The sequence below is a fragment of the Populus nigra genome, chromosome 14, assembly GCF_951802175.1.
Source record: "Populus nigra chromosome 14, ddPopNigr1.1, whole genome shotgun sequence".
In the NCBI taxonomy this organism is placed as follows: Eukaryota; Viridiplantae; Streptophyta; class Magnoliopsida; order Malpighiales; family Salicaceae; genus Populus; species Populus nigra.
Genome location: NC_084865.1, coordinates 11097747 through 11104506, shown reverse-complemented (window position 1 = coordinate 11104506; position 6760 = coordinate 11097747). Strand labels below are relative to the sequence as shown.

At 32.4% G+C, this 6760-nt stretch overlaps 1 pseudogene; it reads left to right on the top strand.

Annotated features, from left to right (window-relative positions):
• Positions 1–4316: 4316 nt before the first annotated feature.
• On the top strand, positions 4317–6153 carry LOC133672828 (F-box protein At5g67140-like; annotated as a pseudogene).
• Positions 6154–6760: the final 607 nt, after the last annotated feature.

Genomic DNA, 6760 nt, shown 5'->3' with positions numbered 1-6760 from the left:
AGCATGTGGAGTTCTTTTATTTTTGTGCAATTACTTTGGGTCTGACATATTCACCAGACCCACGTTACCTTGGGCTTGACTATCTGCCATGTCCAAGTTCTTTAGGTTTGGCATGTTTGCCAAACCTATTTTATTTAAGATGATTTTTATCTATAAAAATCTTAACCAAAAATTCAATTCATCAGTTTCCCCAAAGCCTTTAATGTGTAATCTTGCATTAGAGGCTTAAGAGATTTTGAGGGAGATAATCGGTTAGTAGACATCTTGTTGTCCTTCGCAAAAAAAAATTTCAACACATAACAGTCATCTGTATCATAACCCTTATCTTTGTAAAAAAAGTTGTATTTTTTAGATGTACATGTACTAGGTGGAGACTTCATGGGTGAAGGACATTAGACAAACTCTTTGTCTTTGATGGCTGCAACGACTTTAGTAAGGGAGGTGTTAAATGAAAAGGCATGTGCTTCAAGATAACCAAGATGTTCCTTGAACGGTTTCTTCTGAATCCTTTTGGGATTGTTATCTCTTCTAGGAGAGTGGTCTTGCTTAGGCAAATAACCTTGTTTGGGGGATCTTTCTGGTTGTTTGTCACTGGTAAAATGAGAAGGACTATAATGTAGTGTACTTGCCTCCTCTACCCAAATATAGCTCTTCATGGTTTGCTTCACCTTTAGTAATCTTCTATCTGATAGAGCGTACAACTCCCTCTACAAGGTTTTTTCCCTAACCTCACTAAAAAGCACTTTTGAAGTTACCGATTTACTTAAGTCTTTAACCTTAAACTTTTCCTTATTGAATCTTTTGAGGTATGTCCTTATAAATTCGTCCTCCGCTTGGGTGATTCCAAAGAATTTAGTGGAACTCTTTTTTGTTGGAATATTTGTACTAAAACATGTCACTAACTTGGCACAGAGGTGACTGAAGCTAGCAATTGAACCTGGTTTCAGGTTGTTATTCCATGCTCTTACTAAACCTTTGAAGGTTGTAGATAAGATCTGGCGCATGGCATGGTTGTCTTGAATGACTAGCTCCAGATTTCTATGCATATTATATACATGTTCTCTGGGATTTGTAAGCCCATCATAATTATCCAAGGTCATTTTGGTGGCAATGTAATCTCTAGGTATACGGTTGTTTGGCACACGTCTAGATAAAGAATAATCTCTAATGAGAAGATCAGGCAACAAGTAATATTGTAGCACTTCCACTGTTTAATAGTGCTTATAGGTGTTTAATTTGAAGGGTAGGACTAATGTCAGGCAAATCAATGAAGAAATCTATAAGAATTTTGGTTCCCTATACGTTGATTGATTCAAGTTTACGGCATTTATTTACTAGATTAAGAAGACTAATTTCTGTTACATAGCGACAACTCCATAGGACAACAGTCTAGAAATTCATGAAGGTGGATTTTCTTTCCTTATTGATTTCCCAACATTGTCTAGGTAAGGAGTTGTATTTGTTTCATAAGTTGTTGAAGGATTGGTTGTACAAGGGTTGGAGTATCTGTTGTGGTAAGGAGGTAACTCGTCCTATTCCAGGGGTGTCTTGGTTATCTGCCATTAATAACAATAATTAAGGAAATCAGTTAAACAATAAAGCTATATATGACTCTTTGTAAGTAGTTCATATAAAAGGCGCCACTAACAATGTCCTAAAACCCAAGATATGTAAATAAAAGGTTATTTAGTGTTTGAGATAGTGGTTAATCAATATGTTCAAATGTTTGGATTTCTTCTTCTTAATCTAAGGAACTCCAGACTTATGATAGAAACTTAAGTATCTGCAAAAACATTCACAATCATGGGGATTTAAAAATTCTCTGATGATAAAGTCGGTATATTTATGGAAAATATATTAAATAATTTAAGACAATAAATGACTTACAAGAGCCTCAAATTTAAGAAACAAAGATGTTTATTCTTGAGTTTTAAGTTGATTAATGCTCTAAAATCTATATATCTTTATCTTAAGAGATGAAAAGTTCTGACATTTTACCTTAATGGTTCAGGGCCAGTTTATACCTTCTGAACCTTTCGTTTTCAAATAAAAGAAGGACTGAAAAGTCATCTCCTTTTAGCGACATTAATGAAAGACAAATATCTCTTACATATCATTAATGAGATAGTAAGTATGGTAGGTCCCTTAGAAAACCTTGTATACACCTATGAGTATAGATATAATGGTTTATCATGTCTTTAATACTCTTATTATAGAGAATCATTCATGATCACGTATATAGCCTTAGAACTTGATAATGTCCAAGTTTTTTGGGTCTAGCATGTTTGCCAGACTCAATATATTTAAGATGAATTTTATTTATAAAAATCTTAACCAAAAAGTTACTTGTCATATTGTAATGTGAATTAACCAATCTTTATAATTATAAATAAAAACAATCTTTAATTATCTTGATAGGTGTACTTTAAGAAGAATTATTTTGCTTAATAGATTTTCTAAGTTTGGATTTAAGGACTCGGCTTTTAAAAATTTATTTTTCTATATACACTAAACTAGTGTAAGAGGTATGTTTTTAATATCACTCATAAAAAATTAATTTTACTTGACAAATAAATTGATCTAGGGATATATTTCATCATCAAAAATAATTTATTTTAGTTTCAAATTTAACATGCCATCCACTAATTTCTTTTAGATTCATAGATTTCACTAGCATATAGATAGGTTGTGTTTGGTTCTTGTTATAACTATTTTTCAAACAAATTTTTTTAAAAAAATTAATATAAAAATTTCAAGAAAAAAAGCATTAACAATGCAATTCAGCTAGTTTTTGGCAATTTCATAATTTTCAACCCTTTTTTGTTATATTCATGTTAATGATTTTTTAAACGCTAATTTACTAACAGGCTTTAACCAAATTATTAAGGAATATCTCAAAAAACACAAAGATAACAACAAGCATTAATATTGCCTGAGTCATTAATGGTGACAACATCATTTTTAAAAAAATATATAAATATAAATATTTGTAAAACCATAACATTAAATTTTAATTTTAATTATTATCTATAAAAATTCATGTGTTATTTAAATTTGAAATTCTTATGTTCATGTTGATGGGTTTGTGAATATATTCTTATGTTCTTGTAATTTAGGACAACTTTGTTTGATGTTGTGAGTGAATTTGGGATGGATTAATATAATCTTACATAAACCATTGAGTATGAACAATGGTTTTTGAATCCATTTTTATCAATATAATCATGAACATGTTTATACATATCAACTATTTACCATCCCTTATGATTACAATGCTCGTGTTTTAAAATTGAGGATTGAACTCTTTTTTTTTTTTCAAGTTTCAAATCATTGTTTTAGGTCATAAAAGGTTTTTTACTTTTAGTTATACATGCGTATGCGCGCGCGCGCCCACACACACAGATATATATATATATATATATATATATATATATATATATATATATATATATATATATATAAGTTTCTATAATTTATTCTTGTGTATTGTATCTTATGCATTGCCCTTTTTATTTATTGATTTTTTTATATTAGATATGAACTTGTGTTTATGAACCCAACCTACTATACAATACTTTCAGCAGGCACATTATCTTTAGATTAACAAGGAGAGCTAGTGAATCCTCAATGGTTGTTGAGCCAAGTAACACTTGTAAAACAACTAAACTCTTAGGGATAGTTTTTTTTATCATGATTAATAGCCCATGAGCATTGTTTTTATTTATTTTCTTTGCACCTTATAGGCCTTGATTTAATTTATTAATGCCTATTAATCAAGCAATGAAGGATTTTTTTAGACAAAATATAAAACAAAGAAAACAAATATAAATTATATTTTAAAAGCTTAATTTTTCTTGAAAACCTACATAATTCCAAGCTATGAGAGATAAAGAGGGAGCTCAATTCAAGAGAATTAGATCAACTTCTTGAATTACGAAATTACTCAGCTAATTGTTTTGCTATAACAAACTATTCACCCTGAAATTTTTTATAGGAGACCTATGCACACAAAAGCTAATACCGTATATACATTTTCAAACAAAATAATATTAAATTAAGCTGGTTAACACTCGTTAAGGAATTAATTGATCAGTTCTTGAAACTAGATAGAATTATTTAATTCATTACAAATTAATTTATAATTTATTAGCTTTTAGTTATTAAATTAAGCATGGTTAATAAAATAATAATAATCTTTATTTTATTTTTTTAGGTGAAAAACCGAGAGAATTGGTGATATGATCTTACGATGTAAAAAATGACCACATTCTGTCTCTTTATATTGGCCTTAATAATTATTATTTTTTCATAAATTTCTCAGTACCCAACCCATTCTGCTTCTTTCTACGTGCAACAAGAAGCCTAAACTCAAAGAAGTCTTCTCCCTCTTAACTTCTCTGTTTCTTTGTTGAAAGAAACGAAGAAAATCTATATGGCGAAGGAAGAGGCAGGGATTGATCGTTTACCAATAGACTTGCTGGCTTACATATTTGGTTTGATAACTCCCTTCACTGATTTAGCCCAGGCAAGTAGTGTTTGCAGGAAATGGAAAGAAGGGGTGAAGCAATCTTTGGCACAAAGAAACAGCTTGAGCTTTTCTGGTTGGAAGATGGATGATGACTCCACTGCCCGTCTTGTTCGCCTTGCTTGCAACCTTAAAGAACTCGATATGTATGCCTCTGTCCCTTTTCAATTATTGATTGAGACTTGGTGGTAATTTTTATTTAATGGGTTGTTTGCTGATAGTTAATTAAACCACTAAAAGATTGGAACTTTGTTCAAAAGAAAATGTAATGTTTGCAAGAGGTCAGGAAAGTTGGTTTATTTTTTCTTTGTGATTTTGGGTTTTGTTTGAAACTAAGGCTTTTACGTTCTTGAAAGATTCAAGCATAAGCAGTCATGTCTCTAGCTTCGATATCTTTTAAGATTTTAGATATTGTTTTTTTGTGGGATGGCTTGAGAAACATGCAACTTGTTTCCCGTTTTGATTGCCCAGTGAACACTATTGCCTAGAACAGCCAGAGCCTTCAATATTTATATGTGTATAGTGGTTGATTTGGCTATTGACATCGCCTGTTGGATGATTATTTGTGTTCAATATATATAGTGGTTGAATTGGTTTTTCGGAGCTTGAATTGGAAAGAGCTTGAAAATAATTTCTCATTTTCCTTTTCTATTTTCAGTTCTAGGAGCCGGTGGGATTGCCAGATAACTGACAATAGACTGTAGCAAATTTCTTTGGCAAACTGACATCCATATCTCTACGGGGCATGGCCAGGATCACCGACAGGGGTGTTGTTAAACTGGTATGTGATAGTCGCTTCATGGAGACGATGACTTTAACTTTGATTAGTGTAGAACTTCTTGTGATAATCTTTGGTGACTGTACTAGTCTCCAATCATGCAAAATGATTCAACCTCGAAGTATTTCATAGCGTTTTCATTTTTCAACAGATTTCAAGGGCTAGCTCCTTGCAACACCTGGACATTGGTGGTACTTTTATCACAGATGAGTCTTTATTTGCAATCGCAGATAGTTTTCCACATTTAAAGGTGAGTTGCCTGATGACATCACCCCGAATTCCATTTCGGACATAGTTTTAGATACGTCCATGTTTATTTGTCAAATGGCAGTGATGGTCTAACAATTGAACTGCTCGAAGGATGAAATCTTGCTTGACTGATGTTAATATTGGTCTCTAGAAAGTGATCTTACTGGAAATGACTTTGCATCTTATTTCGTTCTACACTGTTGTCCCATGGAGCTACCGCCATGTAACAGAAATCGGTCTTCTTTCTTTCTTAACGTATGGGGAACCAGAATTCCTGTACATTTCTTCATTTTTTTTTTTTTTTCAGAATTCCTGTACATTTCTTCATTGATTTGCCTGACATTAGTCCTGCCCTTCAAATTTAACCCCATTGAGCACTATTAAACAGTGCTCATTGCTCTTGTATGGTTATTATTTCTGCTTTATGTTTCAATCATTATCACGAGCCGATGGATCCAACAAACAGCTGGGAATATCCTTCAGATTCTTCCTCTGTATCAATGAAGTTAATTATTCCTATCTGTAAATTATGAAATTTGGCTTTGTATAGTATTCGTCAAGATTTGTGCTTTATACATATGAATCTTCTGATTTTTCAATCCATGCAGGTTATGATTTCTGTTTGCAAAAAATAACAAGGCAGAACTAACAAACAGTCCTGCAGAGGCGTTAATATTTTGATTTCTTAACTGTAGTTGTGCTTATTATGTATTGTTCTATCCCTTGCATTTATTCTCAAGAACCAAGCCCTCATGCATTTTTATTCCAATTGCTAGAATTCACCGAGACATGTGAAACAACATGACCTATTTCATTCTAGAAGACAAGCCCTCGAAGAACTCCTTATCCTGACAGCCTACATGTTCCACATTATTCAGAGGTGGTATGCAGAGGATAATAATGGCCCAAATATAAGTGGGCGAGCAAACCAATAGAAAATGTTGAGTGAAACTAGTAATGTAATGGAAAAACTTCAACAGTAGCTCCATTCTACTCTACCCCAACCGCTAAATACTATGGTCAACAGACAACCTGAAGAACATGAAGAGAAAATCTGTCAAAACTAGAAACATAAACATGAATTCTTCTTACAAGCAAGGAAGAATATGAGCTTTTAACACATGAATTTAGCCAGAACTCTGTGCAGTACAGAGAGTATGCAGTACTTGCAGAGCTGCTACAATGTTAATGCCTATCTATTTCCTCAT